The sequence below is a fragment of the Rhincodon typus genome, chromosome 4, assembly GCF_021869965.1.
Source record: "Rhincodon typus isolate 14 chromosome 4, sRhiTyp1.1, whole genome shotgun sequence".
Lineage (NCBI taxonomy): Eukaryota > Metazoa > Chordata > Chondrichthyes > Orectolobiformes > Rhincodontidae > Rhincodon > Rhincodon typus.
This window is the reverse complement of record NC_063335.1, coordinates 106,959,350-106,984,160: the sequence shown is the minus strand read 5'-3', so window position 1 is coordinate 106,984,160 and position 24,811 is coordinate 106,959,350. Positions and strand designations below refer to the sequence as shown.

Sequence of the window (24,811 nt, the reverse complement as noted above, 5' to 3'; positions counted from 1 at the left end):
TAAGTTTATTCTTTCAATTTGAAACTATTCTTAACTTTCCTGGTTAGCCACTGCTATTTTATCCCCTTCCTAGAATGCTTCCTCCACAATGGGATATATCTTTGTGTGAGGCATGAACTATTTTCTGAAACATTTCTATTGTCCATCAACCATCTTTTCCGTTAAATTCCTTTCCCGGTCCACTTCAACATCTCTGTCCTCATTCCCTTGTACTTACCCTTACTTAAATTTCATACAGTCATGTCCAACCAAAGTTTCTCACTCTCAAACAGCTAAATTTGACCATGTTTTTGTAACTGCTCCCTCAGGGATCTCTCCTTCTGATGAATTATTAAACCTGCCTCATTACATATTACCAAATGTAAAAGAGCCTAATCTCTGTTTGACTCTGTAACATAGGGTTTGAGAAAACTGTCCCATATACACTCTGAATTCTTCCTCATACCTACCTCTGCCAACTTGAATTGCCAAATCTACAAGAAGATTAAAGCCACACATGACTAATGTACAGCCTTTTTACTTGCCCTCATTATCTCCTCATTTATTCTCTGTCCGTAACTACTGTTATGGAGGTGTATTTACCACTCCCATCAGTCCTCTTCCCCTTGTTATTTCTGCAGTTTGATGGATTCTACATCACCGGATCAAAGATCATTTCCATCTCAGACTAACATAGCTGCCCCAATATTCTTATCTTCCTACCTCTCCTTTCGAAAAGTCTCGTATCCCTGAATATTCAGTCCCCAGTTTTGATCTCCTTGTCTCTGATAACTGAGACCATCCCATTAGCTTCTAGATGTGCCACTAATTCATCTATTTTGTTCCAAATGCCACATATTCAAATGAGGAGCCATTCATTTTGCCTTTTCTTAACATTTCTTCATTTGACCCCATTTGCTCCTTTTATAATATTTGTACACACTTCTTGTCCCACACTGGGTATCATTATCTAAACAGATGCCCTGCAATGCCACCATATCCTTTTGCTTTGTAGGCCTACATAACCCCTCTACAAACCTTCCTGCCCTCTAATTAGTATATTTAGCTCTCTGCCCTCCATCGCCACACTAAATTCTTCCGCGCAAAACTAGTTTCAGGGATCTAAGTGTGTAAAATAGTGAGTATGTTTTCCTCGATTGCGAAGGTATGTATGCCTAAGCAGGCTAAATGAGATTGGCAGGCATAAAACAATGATTGGTGCATTGGTAGCCCTGCCAGAAAGACTGCTGTCACTGTTGAGAGGAATGGAGGTGTACTGTTCCAACTTGGCGCAGGACTTCACACAGAACTGGGAATCCATCCATTCCAGTGTGGAACTCCACGAGAGCACTGATGCAGATTCAGATAGTCAATGCATCAGCCTCCACTACTGTACAAGTAGAAGTCAACGACCATGATGAAAGTGAGTGGAAGTGGTACATATAACACCTAGCTCCTAAAACAGTAACAACAACATTAAGACTACCAGCTTCTGAATATTGCAGCAATGTAATTTTTTTTTAATATTCACTCACAGGATAAGGGCATAATTGGTTAGGCCAGCATTTATTGCCCAAATGTAATTGCCAGGGCGCAGTTAAGAGTCAACCACATTGCTGTGGGTCTGGTGTCACATGTAGGCCAGACACGGTAAGGATGGCAGTTTCCTTCCCTAAAGGGCATTAGTGAACCAGATGGGGTTTTCCAACAATCGACAATGGATTCATGGTGATTATTAGCCTTGTAATTCCATATTTTTATTAAATTCAAATTCCACTACCTATCATCGTGGGATTTGAACCTGGATCCTTGGATTAACAGCCATATTACCACTGGGCCACTGGGGAGGGACTAATTATACCTGATGCACTTTAAGATGTCTTTGAAAGATGTATTGAGAACAGAAATAAAAGAGTTTTTTTTAATGTTTCCTCTTTTCTTGCTATTTTAAATCCACTTGTTCTCCTTCATTACAAACTGCATCCAGGTAAGTGGGGGGTACTCCAACACACTCCTGTCTTTTGCCCTGTAGATGGTGGACAGGCTTTTGGGAGTCAGGAGGTGAGTTACTCACTGCAGGATTCCTATCCTCTGACCTGCTCTTGTTTCCACAGCATTTATATGGCTGTTACTGTTGTTGCTTTAAAGCTCTTTTGAGTTATCTTGATAACGGTTAAGCTGCAAAGAAATCAAATATGTTTCATTTTATAAATGGAAGCTTTTTTTATTGTAGAAGTGTGTGCTATTATTTTACCATTTAGCAAGGGCACTTTGTGACATTGTGAACGCGAGTCATGTTTGAAGATCCCAAGTAATCTGAACTTTCCCACGTCAAAGCAGTTTGGGATATACTCCAAGGAAGCAAGGAAGCTGTAAGTGCCTTGTAAAGTAAAAGTGAAGTCACCATAATCCCAAGGACCATTGGACTGCTGCCCAAACCCAGTAAGGTAAGAATTTCACTGGGATTGGAAACATAGGAAGACTGATCGGAGCAGGAGGAGGCCATTCAGCCCTTAAAGTCTGCTCCCCCATTCAATAAGATAATGATTGACCTGGTTGTCGGGGTTTGGGAGGATATGCTGTTGGTGATTGATAGGAAATTGTTTTTGATCAACAAGATAAGAGAACAGAAATCTGGACTGAAACTAGATTGCAAATTGTAGTTTCAACATTAGCAGTCATTCGTGAATAACCATCATTAAGTTTTCTGATTATTGAGTTTCAGAATCCAGGTTAAAGATTTGGGGGCAATACACTGCTGAAAATATTTAACAAAACTAAAACTGGGCACGTGTCATCAGGAAACCGTGGGTTTCATTTGCAATTCTGGAAGGAAGAAATAAAATCATGAGTAAGTCACAAATATTTGCTACTATCCCTGCAGAGTGTGACAATAAAGATGATTTATCATAAGCTGCACCCTCAACATCTCGTCCCTCACGGATATGTGTATGACTGGAGCCACTGAAGACGTGCTCAATATCAATGCTGCCTGTTTCTATAAGGAGGTCGAAGGTCAAGCTGTGATGAAACGGGGCAAATATATATCCGGCACCACAACAGATTTCCAAATGGCAGTTTTTATTGCATTTCAAAACTCATTTTTCATTAATTAATCCCTGGGTGTCCTGTTAAAATCATAAAGTGTAATCTTTGCAGCAGTCCATTCTCATTGTCAGAGCGCTTACATATCTGTATTTCTTTTGAAGCAATTAGCAAGGCATAGGCTCATCCCCACAGATCTCTGACTGAGGGTTTCTCAATCTGACCAGGTCTGATTGAGGATATCTGCTAGGACTCCATGAACTTGGTGACGTCTTGTCCCTGTTATAAAATCAATCCACAGTCTCCAGAGTGTAAAGATGCTTTACAGAATTGCTGCAATCTTTTTGATTGTAAAGAATAAACAATGAAGCTAAAAGGAAGGATAATCTTTCAAAGAGAACATTATGTACTAAACTGTCCAAAAAGCATCAAGTATGATAAAAAGTGGCCATATTTTCTCTTTTCTTTTGAGTTTGAAGGGTTTGATTTTGCTCCATATGATACTGTTGTCACTGACATATGTCTGATAATATTTGTTGTTCTTGTTAATACTTTTGCGCTGCTGTTCTTAATCTTTTCTACAGCTTCAAAAATTCCTAATTTGGCACCAAGGAGCCTCAAAACATTGTCCTCTTCATAGCATCAAATGGGAAAACCTTCTGCAGAACAGCTGTCTCTAATCCTCCTGGAGTTACAAAGTATAAAATAAATGAATGGTAAAATAATAGCACACACTTCGACAATAAAAAAAAGCTTCCATTTATAAAATGAAACATATTTGATTTCTTTGCAGCTTAACTGTTATCAAGATAACTCAAAAGAGCTTTAAAGCAACAACAGTAACAGCCATATAAATGCTGTGGAAACAAGAGCAGGTCAGAGGATAGGAATCCTGCAGTGAGTAACTCACCTCCTGACTCCCCAAAGCCTATCCACTATCAGCAGGGCAAAAGACAGGAGTGTGATGGAGTACTCCCCACTTGCCTGGATGAGTGTAGCTCCAACAAAACTCAAGAAGCCTAACACCATCCAGGCCATGGGCAGTCCACTTGATTGGCATCCCAACCCCTGTCGTCAACAGTCACTCCCTTCACCACAACACAGAGCGACAACATGTGGACCATCCACAGGATGCATTGCACCAACTCACCGAGGCTTCTTCAGCAGCACCTTCCAAACACATGACCACTATCAACTCGAAGGATAAGAGCAGCAGACTACTGCCTGCAAGTTCTCTCCAAGCCACTTTCCATCCTGATGTGGAAATATCTTGTCTTTCCTTCAATGCTGCTTAAGTCAAAATCCTGGAACTAACTCCTTAGTAGCACTTTGTCCCTCCACACTTCGACTTCAATGACTCAAAAAAGCATGTTGCCACCACTTTTTCCAGAGCAATTAGGAATGGGCAATAAATGTTGGCTTAGCCAGTGATGTCCACAATCCACGAAAAGAAATGAAATTGCACTTAACATAACAAATTTGATATTGAGCCACATGGGGAAATATTTGGAAAGGCGATGGTATACAGCTAATGTCCCTGGACTAGTCATCCAGAACCCCAGGTACATGGGTTAGGGTTAAGGTTAGGGTTGTAACTCGGTGAAATGGGAATTCAATGAAATTCTGCCATTATAAAGTTAGTCTAATTGCCACTGTTGATTGTAGTAAAAGCCCAGTTGTTTTATTGATGTTCTTCGGGAAAGGAAATCTGCTGTCTTTACCCAATCTGATCTCCAAACCCTCAGCGATGTAGTTAATTCTTAACTACCATCTGGGCCATTAGGATTGAGCAACAATTTCTGGCCTAGCCATTGACAGCCATATCCTATAAATGAAAACAAAAATGACCAATGCTCAGTCAAAGAGATTTGTCTGAAGGAACGTCCTTGCACTGCAAATTTGAAGTGTATCATTTTCTGGGTGGGTAAATACAGTTCTTTGTTTCTGTAATATAGTTCAATTTAAGAGAATGTGCTTCTACTATAACCTAATTTTCTTTTAATAGGACAGTTTCAAATCAGCTCAGCTTAAAGAACAGAATTAATTCTTAGTTCTACCTTGCTCTTTGTTTCAATGTGATTCACACAAAATCCACGCAATATTACACATGAGTAGACATACTAAAATGGCATTTTGCCCTCTTAAGCTTTTGCACTGTTTTCCTGGCAAAACTATACACACAAATCATAATTGATTTAAACAGAGAAGACTGCAGCCATTCTCTATGCCTTAATATAGGCAATAGAGCTGACAGACAAAGCACAGCAGCAACTGTGAGAACAGATTTCACAACGTATTTTAGTTTGGTCTTGTTTGGCTTTGTTTCCAACATTATAACAATGACGACAATCCAAAAGTACTTCATGGCCTTTAAAGCAATCTGTAATATCCCAAAGATGTGAGGGGCATTATATTAAAGCATCATCTTTCTAATCGGTCCCTCGTACCTAGTCAGTTCTTTGATAAAGCTGTTCAGTTTAGACCCGCAACTCAGCTTCCTCACATTCCTCTTGCAAAGTAACTCTGGGAGTTTAGAAGAATGACAGATGAGCTAATTGAAACACACAAGAATTTTTGGGGACTTGACAGTGTAGATGCAGAAAAGTTGTTTCCAGCTGTGGGATAGTGTGAGACCAGGGGGCAGAATCTCAAAATAAGGGGATCACTATTTCTGACTGAGATGAGGAGGAATTTCTTCTCTCAGAAAGCAGTGACTCTTGAATTCTTTCCGACAGAAGGCCATCGAGACTGAGTCTTTATGTATATTCAAGGCTGAGATAGGCAGATTTTTAAACAGTGAGGGAATCAAGGGTTATGGGGAAAAGACAGAAAGGTGGAGTTGAGGATTATCAGATCAGCCACAATCTCATTGAATCTGCTCCGTTAGTCAATGAAATGAATGATCTACTTCTGTTTTTGTTTCTGTGATCTATAAAGATTTATCAGAACACCAGGTCTTTCTGCCCTCACAGTCACCCAAACTCTCAAAACAGTACTTATGTTGTTCCACCTAAAGTGCACTACTTCTCACTAATCCATGTTAAGTTACATTTGCCATGTGTCTGCCCATTTCACTAGTCTAAGTCGTCCAGAAGTCTGCTACCGTTCTTAACCAATTTACCACGTTGCTAAGTTATGTATCGTTGGCAAAATTTTAAATTGTACTCCTATACTCAGGCTTTTTATACATATACATTTATATACACAAGAGGAGCTTGCAATATAGATATGTATGAAATGGTAACAAGAATAAGAGGGCCAACTCTGAAACATGAGAGTCTAAATAGAAACGTGAAGGTACTCAGGATGCACTATCACAAATCATTAAAGCTAATGGTGCAGATTAACAAGTGCATCAAAATGTAAGAGATAGTCCAAGGGTTCATTTCTACAGGAATAACTTTCAAAAGCAGATGCTATGTCTAACTTGTCGAGAACCTTGACCAGACAACATATAAAAATGTTGTATACAGATTAGGTCTCTATTACAAAAGGATAGTGAAAAGAAATATTAATGGAGAGAGTGCAAAACAATTTTACACATTGAAACCAGAACTGACGGATTACAACCAACAGGCAGGACTCAAAAGTCTGTGATTCCTTTCTCTAGGAAAGAGGGGACTGAGAGCCACGGAGTTCTTTAAAGTTATATAAAGATTTGATAGTTTGGAAATGTTGTCACTTTTAAATTATTCTAAAACCAGGGGTCATAAATCAAATGGAGTCATAAATAAATATAACGAGGAATTCAGGAAAACAGTCTTTGCTGAAACAGTGCTGACAATAATGGAACTCTCTACTACAGGGAATGCTTAAATCCATTTACGCAGATGTTTTGAGGGGAATTTAGATAAGTAGATTTGGATTTATTTAATATTGTCACTTGTACCCAGGTACAATGAAGAGTGTATAATGTCGCCACGCTCCAGCGCCATCTTGGATTACAGAATAAATTACTGAATAAATTGTATAAGTTGTAAAAAAACGGAATAAATTGGTATTAAATTGATATTACTGAAACTCCTCCAACAGTTCATCTTTCCCTCTCCATAGGCTTCACCCTCTCTGCTCTTCCAGTCACTGCCATCCCACATTGTCCCAAGGTGCTCCTCTCCTGCCACCGGCACCATCGCTTCCATGTCCACTGCACAAGGATCCTGCACCTCCTCCAATGCAGCGCTGAGCCATCCGATGGACTTCCAATGCTGCTGCCCCCGCAGGAGGACATCAGGAGGACGCTCCGGGGCAACCAAAACCAAAGAAAAAACTTGACTGAGCTACCGAGCTGGAAAGACAATGATGAAGTCGTGTGATTGTGGCCAAACCCACCGCATGTGCCTATAAGAGGCTGAGCCCCACAGTCAGGAGTCAAATGCTGCCAACTTGAGATGTTCACAGGGGCAAGTAAATGGGGGAAGAAGGAACAGTGGGGCATTTTAAATAGGGCTAGATGAAGTAATTTGGGTAAATGCACGTGTTGAGCTGAATCACAGTCTTAGTCCTATTAAGTTTAATGACCAGTTTCTGTGCTGTAACATCCTACATAGTTCTACTACAGTCTAGAAACATCCAGTTTACTGCCAAACCCAGTACTGTTTTCTGTAGGCCCATGAGCCTATGAGGAAATATCTGAGACTTGTTTCAGCTTTACAGCCTGTTGAGGAATGATAATAAAAAAACACAAAAAACAAAATGAAAAAAACTGCAGTTGCTGAAAGTCTGAAATAAAAATGGAATGCTGAAAATATTCAGCAGGTCAGGCAGCATCTATGGAGAGAGAAATAACAGCTAAAAGGTCAGTGATCAGAATCTCTGTCATAACCTTTCATTCTGAATGGTTCTTTTCTCTCCCGCAGGCCGAACCAGCCCCCCTCCACTGACACCCTCATCCGCTTAACCAAACTCGTCCTCACCCTTAACAACTTCTCCTTCAACTCCTCCCACTTCCTACAGACTAAGGGGGTGGCCATGGGAACCCTCATGGTCCCAAGCTATGCCTCCCTCTTTGTAGGATAAATGGAACAGTCCCTATTCCGCAGCTACACTGGCACTACACCCCAACTCTTCCTCCACTACCTCGATGACTGTATCGGCGCCACCTCGTGCTCCCACGAGGAGCTTGAACAGTTCATCAACTTTACTAACATCTTCCACCCCAACCTCAAGTTCACCTGGACCATCTGTGATACCTCTCTCTCCTTCCTGGACCTCTCTGTCCCCATCTCTGGTGACCGCCTCGAAACTGATATCTATTTCAAGCCCACAGCTACCTAGACTACACCTCCTCTCACCCACCTGCAAGAATGTGATCCTCTACTCCCAATTCCTCACCTCCGCCGCATCTGCTCCCAAGATGAGGCACTCCACTCCCAAACATCCCAGATGTTCTCTTATTTCAAGGACCGCAACTTCACCCTTCGGTGGTCGAAAATGCTCTCGACCACATCTCTAGCGTTTCCTGCACCTCTGCCCTCACATCCCCTCCCCGTAACAAAAACAAAGACAGACTCCCCCTTGTCCTCACATATCACCCCACTAACCTCCGCATCCAACATAACATTCTCCAACACTTCCGCCAACTACAATCCGACCCCACAACCAAAGATATATTTCCCTCCCCAACCCTATCCGCCTTCCGTAGCGACCGCTCTCTCCGCGACTCCCTCATCCGCCTCACACTCCCCACTAGCCCCACCACCCCCGGCACCTTTCCCTGCAACCGCAGGAAGTGCTACGCCTGCCCCCTCACCTCCATTCAAGGCACCAAACATACCTTCCACATCAGACAGATGTTCACCTGCACATCCGCTAATGTGGTCTATTGCTCCCAATGTGGCCTCTTCTACATCAGTGAGACCAAGTGGAGGCTCGGACAGCGCTTTGTAGAGCATCTGCGCTCTGTTCACAACAAACAACAACATCTTCCAGTCGCAAACCATTTCACCTCCCCCTCCCACTCCCTGGGCGACATGTCCATCCTGGGCCTCCTCCAGTGTCACAATGACGCCACCCGGAAACCGGAGGAGCAGCACCTCATATTCCGCCAATGGCCTAAATGTGGGCTTTACCAGTTTTGAACTCTCCTCACCCCCAGCCTCATCCCATGATCAACCCTCCCTCTCCTCCCTGCCTTCTTGACCTGATACAACCTGTCCATCTTCTCTCCGCTCCTCCCACCTCACAGACCAATCCCCACTACTCGCTAGCTGCACTCAACTATCACATCCCACCTACCTACCTCAGCCCTTTCCCTCCTCTCTCTATTTATTTCCCAGCTCCCTTCCTCCCTCCCCCATTTCTGAAGAAGGGTCCAGACCTGAAACGTCAGCTTTCCTGCTCTTCTGATGCTGCCTGGCCTGCTGGGTTCCTCCAGAACCACACTGTGTTATCTCTGACTCCAGCATCGGCAGTTCTTATTATCTTTATAGCCCTAAGCCTAAATGTCTCCAGCATTTTCAATGTTTATGATTGGATATAAATGCCACCAGATTACAACTACTGCTCTTGTTGCACAAGACTGGACTTTGTAGTCAGGTCCACCATTTAAAGTCTCAGAGGATTGAGGGAGGGGGTTAGAATCAGTCCTGCTGCAGATTAAGTAGCAACCTACTTCCATGCAACAGGTTCTCTGACTAGAGATAGTAGGAACTGCAGATGCTGGAGAATCTCATTACTCCTCTGAGAAATTAGTATGCTGATAAATATAACATTCTAATCTTCTGTTTTAATTAGCAAGACCTGAAAAGGCTCATCACTGACCTATTTCTGTCAGTGCGCCTGTCTATAACCTTGTTTGTAACAGCAAGAAAGAAACTGCAAAACAAAATTACTTCCTGCAGCAATGCAAAATAAAATCAAGCACTCAATTTGCCAGTCCTTTGTTATCTAGTAAGTAGTTAACAGTCTGGTGTACAGCTCTGACTTGCTGTAAGTGTTGAACCTGTTCCCTGTAACACTGCTTTATCATCCTTTGTTCATTGTTCTTTAATGATAATAGTCCATTATTGGAGAACAGCATATCCTCTGAGTCACTGTGAGCAATGAAAGTCTTTTGACAGTGTAATAACTGAAGATCGAAGCTTTACTGTCCCTCAGTGAGGGAGCTACTCTATCACATGCTCATCAACGCTCTTTCAAAAGTAACCCACTGTGTCAAAAGAGCTGACCATTACCCTAACTGACCACCTCCCCTTCCATTCAAAATACCACAATCACACATTTGTGGGGGCCCTATGTTTCTCACTTAACTAAACCCTGAACCGGCAGTGGAAAGCTGTTCTACTGTTTCCATTATTGTGAAATTAAGTGAATCATTGTATCACAGGAAGGCTCCATCCAGTACAGAAAGTGACTATTCAGGCCTTGGGTCCACGATGGCACTCCGTATGGCCTCCCAGCTGATTCCAACTCCGCCTTGTCCCTAAAGCACAGAAATTAATTATCCAATTCTCTTTGGAAAACCACAGTGGAGTCTGCTTTCAACAAATTCTCTGGCAGTGCATTTCAGATCCTAACCACGTGCTGTGTAAAAAGATATTTTCTTATATCGTCTCTAATTCTTTTGACAATGCCCTTGAATTAGTGGCTTCCGTTTTGTAAAACCCTTGCTCTAATAGGAACAATGTTTCCCTCTCTCCTCTGTGCAGACACATTATGATTTTGAAAATTTCAACACAAACTTCTTTTCTCTGGGAGAACAGTCCCAGTTTCTGTCCATGTAATCAAAGCCTCTCACCGCCAAGGCCATGCCTTACATAGATTTGATGATAGCACAGAAAGAAGCCATTCAACCCTTGAGCTCATGCCAGGTCCCATGAAGTAATCCGATCAGTCTCACTCTATCTCTGTTGCCTTAAAAGTTCATTTCCTTCCAGCGTCCATTCAATTTCCTTTGAAATCACTGATTCTTTCTGCATCTCCCATCCTCATGGGCAGCTCGTTCCAGGTCACTACCCCGAACAGTGTTAAAACAAGTTTCTTCACATTCCCTCTGCATTTCTTGCTCAAAATCCTAAATCTCTGTGTAGCCTAGTCTTTGACATATCAGCTATTGGGAAGAGTTTTTTTTCTTGTCTACTTATCTAAGCCTTGTACAAATTTAAACGGCTGTATCAAATCTACCATCAATCGCCTTTTTTTCAGGAAGAATAACTCCAGCCTTTTCAAAATAACCTTGCAACCAAAACACCCCCATTCCTTAACACGGTCTGATAAAACTTCTCACTATCCACTCAAGGATCTCTCCGTCCTTCCCAAAGTATGTATACCAGAACTAGATGCCATATTTTAGTTGACGTCTAACCAGAGGTTTATCAAGCTTCAGCTTACCCTTCCAGCCTTTGAACTCAATACCTTAAATTATGAACCCCAAGGCCCCCATGTGCTTTGCTAACCACTCTTTCAATATATTCCACGCCATCTCCAAGGATCGATGCACATACATCCCCAGGTCCCTCTGTTCCTATGCACTCTATAAAATTGTGCATTAAATCTGAATTGCCTCTCCCTGTTCCTTCTGCCAAAGTGCTATTTGTATCAATGTCACTGTTCACCAAGCCTCCAAATTCTTTACTTCCTTCAGTATCTCCACATCCCTTCTAAAGTAAATGCCCCAAATTGGACACAATACCTCAGTTGAGGCAAAACCAGTGTTTGATACAAGTTCACAGCAACGTCCAGCTGTTGTTCTCTCTAGGCCAACTTTCATCTGGGTGCGGAGACAGGTTCTGGTGAACAAATGGCCACACTTTAGTTTTCCTTCACATTCCCAACCCAACGCCATATTTCCCTGGCCTTTTTTGAGGATCGGGAATGCCCAAGTTGCAAAACTTCTACGTGTCTTCACTGAGCTCAGCTTCCCTGTTTTTAAATGGGGAGCAAAACCTGGATTTCCTCCCGAAAACCATCTTCCTCTTGTGTTGCTGCATTTTGAAAGTCGAGAAAGCACACCAGGTTTGAGAGTTTTTGAAGAAAATGGAAAGCCTGCTTCGGAATTGGCAACATTCTGAAACATACATGGGATATGTTTTGACATTTCGAATGTCACCATTAGATCTATGTTACAATATGGATGTGTTTTTAATGCAGTGATTCATCATAAGAATCCATCCTGGCAAATTGACCCTTACGTTAACCAGCATTATGTAATTGTTCACATTTTTACAATGGAGAAAATACATTAAAGAATTTAAAAAATATAAAGAACTGTCATGTTTAAGTGTCATGATTTAACTGAACAAGCAGATTTGTTTTAAAAAAAACCTGCTTCTTAAAGTAGAAAGAAATGATCTGTGCCTGCTCCTCCTCCATTGTCTGACAGACAATTCACTTGAAATGGAAATGCATATTCTGTTATGAATACTTGGCTGAGTTTCAAAAGCATTGGCTCAGCTGGTGTTCGAATATATCAAAGACCTGTTGGAACTTTTACGAGTCTATGATAACAGATTATGTATTTGATGTCTTGTTTGTTTATAAACCCAATAGACACTTAAAAGACTACAATAGGCTGAATTTTATAGTTTTTAGCCAATTTTGAGTTGTATTGAGTTTTTTTTTTGGAGGGATTCTCACCATGTGGCCTAGCAAGACCTGTTGCCATATCTTACCAAACTCAACTCATTAAGTTATTTATCCCACACCTTGGTGACCCTCTTGTCTGATTCTATCCCCTTCTTTGCGTGAGCTGTTCTCAGAACAACTCAACACTCTTTGGATATCCACTGAAATCCCAGTAACCCTTATGCCCATGCCACCTTTTAAAGCCCATTATACACACCCAAAATGTATCACCTTGCAGTTTTCAAGATTAAATTCCAATTGCTGCTATTCTGCCCATCTGATCAGCCCATCTACATCATCTTGTAGACTAAGACTTTCCTCCTTGCTAATTAGAACACTACCAGTTTAGTGCAAATTTACTGATCATACACAATGCAGACTTCACAAGCTTCAAAATCTCCCCTCCCCCCACTGCATCCTAAAACCAGCCCAGCTTGTCCCCGCCTCCCTAACCTGTCCTTCCTCCCACCTATCCCCTCCTCCTACCTCAAGCCACACCTCCATCTCCTACCGACCAACCTCATCCCGCCCCCTTGACCTGTCCGTCCTCCCTCGACTGACTTATCTCCTCCCTAACTCCCCACCTACACTCACCTTTACTGGCTCCATTCCCGCCTCTTTGACCTGTCTGTCTCCTCTCCACCTATCTTCTCCTCTATTCATCTTCTATCCGCCTCCCCCTCTCTCCCTATTTATTTCAGAACCCCCTTCCCCTCCCCCATTTCTGAAGAAGGGTCTAGGCCCGAAACGTCAGCTTTCCTGCTCCTCTGATGCTGCTTGCTGCTGTGTTCATCCAGCTCTACACCTTGTTATCTCAGATTCTCCGGCATCTGCAGTTCCTACTATCAGGGAGAAGCTGTTCCTGTTTTCAAAAAGGAAGAAGTATGAGAGGGCATTGATTTAAAGTGAGGTGCAAAAGAGGCAAGGGGGATGTGAGAAAAAAACTTTTTCACACAGCGAGTAGTTAGTGTATGGAAATGCCTGGAAAGGTGGTGGAGGCAGGTTCAGTTGAGGCATCCAAAAGCACTTTGGATGATTATTTGATTAGAAATATTGTGCAAGGCTATGGGGAATAGGAGACTGGCACTACGTAATGATGCTCATTTGAAGAACTGGTATGGACACAATGGGCTGAATGGCCGCCTGTAACAATTCTTGAATGGCCAGAGGAAAACAAGCAGCAGCATAGACATTTTCTTAAAGTAAAGTGAAAGAAAGTTATAAAAATATAGTCAGGATGGTTAAAATACAACACAAGGCTAAGGAAAAAGATGTAACTGAAGCAGGAAACAGATATTTCTTAAGGAAATAGATAATTCAACTTCAACAACCACAAACACTAGGACTAAAGACAAAGGTTCAGAAGATAGGAATGCACATGTTTAACTACTTTACTTTAGGATGTGGTCAATGTACAGACTGGACTGCCCATTGAAAGTCTCAGAAACATTTTTACTGTGAGAAACCTCAAAGGGAAACTGGTTAGATGTTTGAGGGCACCAGTAACTGGGCAGCATTAGAGACAAAGCAAATAGACTGTTGGTCATGTGCCCATAGCACAGCTGCTTCTATATTCATGTGTAGTGCTTCTTTACAGTGCTGACTGCATTGCTGTTTATTTCCAGCATTTTCTATTTTTATTTCATTATAGTCAGTCTTCAATGATCTAAGTATTATGATCATTTGACTGAAGTTACCGCTGTTAACTATTAACCTAACGCCTGCTCAAATATCCTCTTTACACTTATTTATCTGTTCATGGGACAAGAAGCTCCCTGGGATATGTCTCCGTGCATTAAAGGCTGAATAAATACACTGTCGAATTGGATCCTTATCTATACACTAAGAAACTTGCTACTGTTTGACTGATTCTGATGTTTGATTATGACACGTTCTTTCCTAAGAATTGAACAGACACTCAAAATGTTGCCTCTGCCCATACACAACTGGTCTGCAAGCAGCTTTCACTACCACAGTGGAAGGAGGGCCTGACTGTGCTATCAAAAGGCACACAATCACAGGAAACAGATCCTCAATGGATCCTGTCTACGTTCAAACTATGCTTCAACAACAACAACAATGTTAAAACTGGCAATGAAATGGCTGGAGAGTGAATGGGCACCACTAGAAATTAAAATAACAAACGTAAGCCATGTCAATGTCTTTGTACACACGGAGGCGAGATTCTGCACTGTCTGATATCAGAAGGGCAGGGCAGGTCAGGAGGGCACTTAGAAAAACTTGTCGAAAGGATAACGGAATCAACTTTAGAGTAGGTTGTAGGCTGGGCCGCAGTGAGTTCAAGCAGCATATTACATAAAGTCCACTGTGACCAGGAAATGCTGTTTGTGACTTTCTTTATGGTGTTTTGGTGTACTGTGATGAGGTGAAAATGTGATTTGAGGATCTCATACAGGGAGCTGCATGAGAGCAGTGACATCAGGCTTGGTAGCAGAAATGGAAAGTTAGGGATGGCTGACAATTTGATGAGCCAACGTGGGTTTCTGGGTAGGTGAGCAGGTGGTGATGGGACAACAGTTTGAAAAGGGTCAATGCCAAAATGTGGGAACAAGTAATTCACAATGTCAGGAGCATGGGGCCAGGATAGGAACATAGCACTGAGAGAGGAGGGGTTCATACTCAGAGATTGAGCTCTGAGCAGACATGGGGAGTAAAACCAGAGGGACAGAAGTTCGGAGTTACAGGAATGCTCAGTTTGTAGGGGAATATGAAAAGCAGAAGCAGCTGAATAGACATTTGTATCTACCTGTTACTGAGAAATCCACCAACATCTTCCACATGATGATGGTGACATTGGGAAGAGTAGTAGAAGGGAAATTAGGGAGTTAGTTTCCAGTACAGAAAATAAGGCTAGGAGTTACTTTTGAAATGAGAATGAGAGGTGATCTCATTAAAGCTTGCAAAATTCTTACACAGCGTGACAGGGTATATGTAAGTTGGACATTTTCCCTGGCTGATAAGTCTAGAATGTTTGGAAATAGTTTCAGGATAGTTTCGGGATCTTCACTTGGAGGTTGGTGAATGTTTTTTATTCTCTACCTAGAGGGCTTTGGAAGCTCAATCATTGAGCATGTTCAAATCACAATCAATAGATTTCTGAATACTAATGTCATCCAGGAACATGGGAATAGCATAGCAAAGTTCCTTTGAGGGAGACGATCAGTCTAGATGTAATTGAATAGCAGAATGTGCTTGATGGACTGAATGGCCTACTGTTGGTCTGATGCTCCTATTTTCATTCTCCGAGATGATCCCAGTAGGCGTAACAGAGAAAAGTATGGCCCATTGAAGCTTTCTATAGTTCAGTATGCTCTGGGGGCTGAGGTCTAAGTTTGCAAATTTTGAATTTGAGGGACCAGAGATCTGAAGTGTACAAGGATTTATGACTATGATAGGGATGGAAGACAGCTGAGCAAAAAGATATCAAAAGGCAGGAAACAAGGTGAAGGAGTGAATGAGCAAGATACAAGTTATTGTGGTCAATGAGAATTCCAGAGTGCGACTGCATTGCTTTATTTGGGGTGGATGCAGAAGAAAGAGGGATTGAATATAACATGTGGTGATGGAAACACAGAAATCTCTGAGGGTGGCCACTCACCTGCAGGAGGTTAAGAGACTGTGGGAGATATTTTAGTGGGATATCTGTGAATATGGGGAAGGAACATCAGGGAAATGTAATCAGCTAACAAAGGTTAGGAATCTTTTCCTCATGGATGGAGAAAATGAAAGAAGAGCCAAGTGGGTCATGAAAATAAAATTAAAATAAATAAAAGTGCAGGACTCCCTGGAATCCCTACAGTGTGAATGCAGGCCATTCAACCCAACAAGTCCACACCAACTCTCCGAAGAGCGTCCCACCCAGACTCAGCCCCCTACCCAATCCTATCCCTGCATCTGAAACGAAAACAGAAATTGCTGGAGAAGCTTAGCAGGTTTGGCAGCATCTGTGTGGAGAGAGAAGCAGAATTAAAACGTTTCAAGTACAGTGACCCTTCTTCAGAATTGACAGTAGCTAGAAAAGCGTGGTATTAATGTTGAAAATGGGAGAGACGGAGGTGGGGAAAGGAGTAAATGAGTAGGCAGAAATGGAGACCAGAGAGAGAGACAGAGAGAGAGAGAGAGACAACAACAGTTAGGGACATCTGATAGTCTGCTCAGGAGAAAGTAGGTGCAAACAGGTTGGCTGTGCTTAAAGCAGCCCATGTCTCGACAGGGTTTGGGGTTTGGGGTGGGTAAGGACATGGAAGAAGGTATTCAGGTATAAATATTACTGAACTTGATGCTGAGTCCTGAAAGCTGCAGGGTGCCCAAGTAGAAAATGAGGTGCTGTTCTTCCAGCTTGTGCTGAGGTTGGCTGCATCACTGCAGAAAACCTGAGACAGAAATGCTGGCCAGGGAACACGGCAGTGTGTTGAAGTGGCAAGCAACTGGAAGCTCAGCGTCATTTTTGCGGCCATGAAAATGGTTATTGTGCACCTCATGACAGATAGAGGGACTGGCACAAGTTTCTTAGCCCAGTTCGTGCTGCAATGCATTGAGAGGAACCTTAGCTAGGGGTGCTGCAAAAATCCTAAATGTGTTTCCATGCAATATTTCTGTCAGCAGAACATTTCCATAGCTGACAGGACAAGCTTGTGGAAGTGGCTAGTGGAAGGCATTCTGCAAGTAACCTGTTGCGTTCACAGAAAAATGGTCTGATCTTAGTTGGGCAAATTACCATATAAACACTCCAGCTACAAATGAACATCGATCATAAAGACTTAATAGCTCTCCTGGTTTGTACAAACAGGCTCTACGGCTCCAGTCAGTTGACTGGCTCTGTGCCACTTTACAGCAGGACACTATAAATGGAGGTACCCAGCAGCATGTTTACTTTCATCGGGACGCAGAGCTAAAAGTCACGGTTTGTAGAAAGCACACCAAATATCTCCAGGGCTGCACTGTAGTAATCATCAGACACTTGTCTGTGCTAGGCACTGAAAAGCAGTTCAACAGGCTCACCACTCCCTCCCATCCCCCAGCCTGGCTATCTGCTGTTTCATGTTACATTGCGAGCTGCAGGTTCACTCTGGCTGATTGCTTCAAATAATTGTACACAAATTGCGCTTTCATGCTATTTATCTGCAGGTTCACAGAAATGGAGCATTAGAACACTGGGAAGAATGAATGGTAACAGCAGAGGGTGTAATGTAGCTGAAGCATTAGTTAGCACTACCCAGGGCACGGGAATAGATTTAATGTCTTATTTTCATGACAGGAATTTCTGAAACAAGATTTACAACATTGGAAACTTAGATATTACAACACTGATCCTCCAGTACTGAGCAGTCAAATTAACTATAAATTCCAACTCCCAACCTGTAACAATTTTAGCCTTGTCTGTAATTTAAGCAATTCATTGATATTGTACTATTTTCACACAGAATAAATCAGTATTCAATACACAATTACACATTTTTTCAGTTTAATATCACTAGCTTGACAGCATTGGTTGAAGGATAGGGCCTGCATACTAATTGAAGCCTCTGTCCCTACATTAACTCTGTTGATGGTCCTGCATAATACACAGCCAATGTGTAATTTATGCATTAGGTCACTTTACAAAAGCCTTCATTCATGACAAAATTGAACTAATTTGTCCACTTAACAATGATACCAAGAATCAGCAAAAGATGCTAATTCACAATTCCCCTCTTATCAGTTCTACACAATACAATTACATGTCTCCACACAGTAGAAATTCTAGGTTTCTTTCTAATCCTTGAATATATCCTTCTTGCTTTTTAATCAAAAAAGGGAGAGGCGATGGCCTAGTGGTATTATTGCTGTACAGTTAACTCAGAGACCCAGATAACGTTCTGGGGACCTGGGCTTGAATCCCACCATGGCAGATGGTTGAATTTGAATTCAATGATGACTGTGAACCCATTGTCGATTGTTGGGAAAAACCCATCTGGTTCAGTAATGTCCTTTAGGGAAGGAAACTCATCCTTACCTAGTCTGACTTATATGTGACTCCAGACCCACAGCAATGTGGTTGACTCTTAACTGCCCCTTGGGCAATTAGGGATGGGCAATAAATGCTTCCTGGCCATGACGGCCTCATCCCATGAATGAATAAAGGAAAAAAAATGATTACATGAGTATACTAAAAGGATAGCTGAATATTAATAAAAATACAACCAGCACCTCAGTAAATAAAAATGAAAAGTATCTCCAATGTATTGCCCAAAATACAGGCATTCAGTTTCCTCTTCTTCACTTTTCGAGTTCCATTCATATGCTCCTAGTGACTGCACCCCTGTGCTGCACATTCATCCAGTTTACTGTACAGGGTGTGACTGCAACAAGCCAGCGAACAGTTGTGTTTGCAGTGAAGACCACAGCACTGGGGATGGCCAGTGTAGGACTTCATTCAGAATAGAATGGCAGCTCCGGCTGCACAATTTGGCTAATCCAGCAATCTTTCCACAGGGACACAAACCACGTTTCGGAAAACTGCTGAGAGGTATTTATTCAAAGGAATACCGTTAATGAAAGAATGTTGGCCTTTTTTCTATTTGACATAGTTTTATTGCACTTGTGATGACTAGCAGATGTTAGAGAAGTTCAGATATAAAGGATTCGCAGCTGGGATTCATCACAGTTGGATCTTGCTCACGGACAACACTTGACTCTCCTCCAACTCCACGTTTAAATTAGGTCTTGGAAGTCCACTTTCTAATGAGTAAAGTTACTAAAAGCAAGGAACGTGAATCAATATGGCATTAGTTCTATTCTTTGAATATTATTATTTCACCTTCATCTGGGCTAAAGAGCACAGTTAAGAATGCCTCACTATTCTTAACACTGCTCCACTTTCTAAAATTTGAATTAGACAATGAGGAACCATAACCTTATCAGAAAGTGAATATTTCATCCAATAAAACATCAGTGGGTACTATTCATATCTATTAAAAGAAATAATTTTGTTGCTCTCATTCACTTTCCTTTCCGTCAGGAAAATCCACAGGAGCTATAAACATCCAGCTGTGTACGTACAGAAAGAAGCATTTCACCTCTATTCACATTTAACACCAGTGGGATGCCACGTCAAAGCAGAAATGCTCCTAACAGGGTAAAGTTCAGGTAATTCTTGGGAGAAAAAACAGGCAATAGAACTATGCACAGTTGAGACAGGTTTTTACCATTTCTGTCTGCCTGTGCAGCTACTCTGGAATGAAAAGGGACCGTTTTATGGTTTTCTTTTAACTTATGCAGTCACAGGAGGTGAATGTCCCCAACTAAAGGATTCACTGATGGTGCTGTATGACAAAGGGAGCTGGTGAGACTCTCTCTCTTGTTGGAAATGATATTGCCTACAGCACAAACTTTACTTGTGACTTATCAGGCCCAGCCTGGATTGTACCAATGTTTTGCGGCAGGTAGAAATGGACTGTCTCAGCATCTGAATGATATTGAACACTTCAGTCATTGGCAAACATTCGCCAATTTAGACCTTGGGGTGGAACGGAAGGCTGAATGAAGATAGTTGGGCCTGCTCCTAGTCTTTCAAAATTGTTTGCTGTAGGCCATCCTGTATGACTAACTCCTCCCTGCCTCTTAACATGAATTCAACTCATCAACATAATGTGACTGTTTCAGATGAGTGAACAAAGTAATTTACCCAGGTTTAACAATGTCCTGCTTTCCTAACAGCCAGAAAACATTTCCATGTGATTTGTCACAAAGCCATATGCTTTAGGAAGATCTTGGCATTGATCTCTGCTCTGTCTCAACTTAACTGACCTCAGTTGAATCTATAGACTTGTATTTCTTCACAGGGTGTAACTGTCACTGGTAAGGGCATTATTGATTAACCCTAAACAGCCTTGAGAAGTGGTGGTGAGCTTTTCTTTTAAAATACTGTATCCATGTTGCGTAGGGAGCCCCAGCTGTGCTGTTAGGGAGGGAGTTCTGGGATTTTGACCCAACAACAGTGTAAAAGCATTGATATATTTCTGAGTCAGGACGGTGAGTGGCTTGGAGGGAAACTTTCAGGGGATGATGTTCTCATGCATCTGTTGCCTTTGTCTTTCTAGATGGTAGTGGTTGTAGGTTTGGAAGGTGCTTTTGAAGTAGTTTTGATGAGTTACTGCAGTTATCCTGTAGATCATACATGCTGCTGCTGAGCGCTGGTAGTGGAGTAAGTGAGTGTTGTGCCAATAAATGGGCTGCTTTGTCTTGGATGGTGTTGAGTATCTTGAGTGCTGTTGCAGGTGCACTCATCCAGGTAAGTAGAGAGTAAACCACTGTGCCTTACAGATGGTACACAGACTTGGGGAGTCAAGAAGTGAGCTTCTCATTGCAGTATTCCCAGTCTTGGTGTTCTGCTCTAGTAGCCACATTAATTATGGGGCTGGTTCAGTTCTTTTGTTAGTCATGGTAACACAAGATGTCAATGTTGGGGAATTCAGCAATGGTAATGTCATTGAATGTTACAGGGAGATGGTCAGATCCTCTCTTGGTATTAATGATCACTGCTTGGCTCTTGTGTGGCTAAACGTTACAGCCTCAAGGTGTTGTGCATGGACTGCTTCAGTATCTGAGGAGTAACAAATGGGATTACATAAAGATTCCAATTGCATTTTCAAAGATCCCAGCCCATCAAGCTCCACTTCCCTCCTACGGAGATCATTCCATGTATTAATCACTGCTTGGGAAGAATCGTTTCCCAACTAAAACCACAAATTTCTCTTTTATCAATTTGTCCCTGTGTTCAATTGTAGTTTAACTTGAATATAGTTAGGATCAACCCTCTCCTGAATGCTGTATGTAGCCAATTATCAATGAAACACCTTTTCTGAGAAATTTCTTTGTTTCCGATTCAATGGGATCTCCTTTATAATCATTCCTAAAAATGATCAGTGCAGGTTCCATCTCCGATCTTGCCATTGGATATATACCTTTGCCACTAGAAATTAACCTATTTTGAGCTCTTTAATCCTAACCAGGACCTCTCTGCCTGTGATGTCAAACTCATTAATTTTAATTATAGGAAGACGATGATGGCTGATAAGTAAGTATATCTTCCCTCGAGAAAATCTCCAGGAAATTGTCATTTAGTAGGTTAAATGCTTTTAGTCTGACCTTGTTTGAATCCTAAATCTCAGATTATCCTGTTGTTCGCACATTGCTTGCCAGTAATTTATACAACATGTGTCCATAGGGCCAGGCAATATTCATGGTTAATAGGTTAATGTGAGGATCAGCTTTTTTGGCAAGTTGGGACAGCAGCATTTACTCCAGGAAAAAGGAGAAGAAAAAATGAGTAAGTCATGCAAAATAAAGCATTTTACCACACTGGCAGTAAAAAAGAGATTTTTTTTTCCATTTCAAATTTAAAATAAATGTAAAATAAAACTAATTATGGTCTTTTTAAGATGACAGAATACTATTATCATGTTTCAGTGCAAGAGCAATATCATAGTAGTGAAGGCTGGTACAATGACAACATTTAAAAGGTATCTGGATGGGTACATGAACAGGAAGGGTTTAGAGGGATATGGGCCAAATGCTGGCAAATGGGACTAGATTTATATAGGATATCTGTTCGGCATGGATGACTTGGACTGAAGGGTCTGTTTCTGTGCTGTACAACTCTATGACTCTGTAATTTTAGTTGAATAAAGGCAAAATACTGGGGATGCTGGAAATATGAAGCCAATGCAGAAAACTCAGCAGAACAGAAGAAGCATCTTGCCAGACTTGACATGTTAACTCTGTCACTCTCTCTTCACAGATGCTGCCAGACCAGCTGAGTTTCTCCAGCATTCTCTGTATTTCTATAGTCACCCGTTTCACTGCATTGTCAAGGTATATGTTTCAACATCATGAAATATCTCTCACTAGATTGATTCCCTGCACCAACAGCATTGTCCTATCACAAGAGACGAAGTAAATTGTGTCAACTGTGTAGTCTCTGGAGTTTAGAAGTGTGAGGTGAGCTCATTGAAACATTCAAGTTTATGGAGGAGCTTGACAAGGTAGATGCTGAGAGTTAATTTTCCCTGGCTGTGGGGTCTAGTACATGGGGCACTGTTTAAGGAAAAGGTAAATCATTTAGCACTAAGAAGAGGAGAAATTTCTTCATTCAAAGAGACATGAATACTTCACCATTGATTGTATTCAGGGCTGTGACAGACAGATCTTTGGTATCTCAGGCAATCAAGGGATATGGGATGCTGGCAGGAAAGGGGATTCGAAACTAACCATCAGTCATGAGTGGTTGGAATAGTGCAGTAAGCTGAACAAGCTAAATGGTCTACTTCCTTTTACTTCTCTTGTCCATGTTCTTAACTACCGCTTAATTGATTTAAAATCATAAATGTTATCATATTGTTCAGAAATCTGATTTTAAAAATCATGAATACATAAATTTGATTTTAAAGTTATAAGCATCAAGTGTGGAGGAATCCAATTTAAACACGATCATATCTGTGGCCAATGGCAAAGCATGAAGACAGGTATTAAAAACGCTGAGAAACAATGTTCTGAATGTCCACTCAGCAAGAGTGCTGCGCAGCTCAATAATAATGCCGTGGGAGGGAACAAGGGTGGAAACAATATCCTGTAAAAAAAGTACAATTTCAAACAAACCTTACAAATCTAAAATGGATGGTTTGTGAATTACCAAATTGCCAGCCTCTTTAATCTCACTCTCCACGTTAACTGAGTGTTCATTGTATGATTCAGTAAATTCCAAATTGCTGAACCTAACTGCTTCATCATTCACACAAATACTATAACAGCTAACGTTAAATGTTTCTGATCACAAACCAGTGACACAGATGCACGCACCAGAAAACTAAGTGCAAATATCTTCAACATGAATAAGATTTATTTTTGTTGCAAATGGTTTATTGGCTTTCCATTAGTATTTTACCCAGGGCAGTAAAACAAAAGAGATAAAAATCCAAAGTTATCTTTTGCTAGAAGCATCTGAAGAATCCAGGCTTGACAAACAGCAGCACTGCTATGTATAATGGTCTAGTCAGACACCTTAAAAATTTAACTCCAATGAAGCGGTATGAAATACGAACACTAAATTTCTCCTCATCAGCACATTTCTTACAATAATGCGCTGTGAAATGACACAGCTGAGTAACACATTCTGCTCAGAAGCCTTATTTTATGTCCTGGCTTGAAATAGAAGTGCTGAAATAAATACCAGTGACACAAGACTCGCAGACTACATGCAGCTGGCATATTTGCTGGTTCCACAGAAAGTTTACCTCTTCATTCCCAGTGTAGTGCTGAAAAGTTCCCTATCAACAGTTTTGAATCTCTTAGGAAAAAAAAATACTTCATTGTCATAGGAATACACTCTCATCTCAGAGATAGCAAGAACTGTAGATGCTGGAGTCAGAGTCAATACAGTGTGGAGCTGGAGGAACACAGCAGGTCAGGCAGCATCAGAGGAGCAGGAAAGTTAATATTTCGGGTTTACACCCTTCATCAGGTTCTGCCGATGACTGCCCTGCTCTTCTGATGCTGCCTTACCTGCTGTGTTCCTTTAGTTCCATACTGTATTGATATACACTCACATCTGATACTTTACATTAAAATTCCCAGCAGATTTTGGTGACACAATACTTAGAAGAAAATCTGAAGACATAGGAAAATTCAATGCAAGAGGCACAATGAATGACAATAGAAATGAAGTGGCAAACATCAGCAGCGACAGATTAAAAGCAACTGATACCTTTGAACGTGACTTGAAACTGGGTAGGAGACAATATATTTCTACATCAAGAGCTCCATGCTGGTCATATTTATTTTGCACAGGAACGATTTTAACCTGTGCAAAACTTACAGGGTTAAAATAGGGCTCTAACATTCATTGCTGAACTAAGGGAACCGGCATTTGATGGGAAACGTTTTGTTATCCAGGTGGCTGGCTATGTTTGAAAGAAGAAATAGTGAATTATTCACATGGGAGGTTATCCACTTTGGTAGGAGGAACAGATCTGCAGAGTATTCCTTCAATGTTAAGAATTTGGAAAGTATAGATGTACAGCAAGTCAATAAGTGACTGAAGGCTAACATGCAGGTACAGCAAGCGATTAGGAAGGCTTGTAAAATGCTGGCCTATGTTGACAGAGGATTTGAGTACAGGTGTGTTGAAGTCTTGCTTCAAGTGTATAGAAACTTTGGTTAGACCGCA

At 41.5% G+C, this 24,811-nt stretch overlaps 1 protein-coding gene across 1 annotated transcript in view; it reads right to left on the bottom strand.

Moving 5' to 3' along the window:
* The window catches only part of LOC109914334 (microtubule cross-linking factor 1), a 162,378-nt gene that overhangs the window by 104,064 nt on the left and 33,503 nt on the right, over positions 1 to 24,811 (bottom strand). The gene's annotated exons all lie outside the window — the stretch shown is intronic.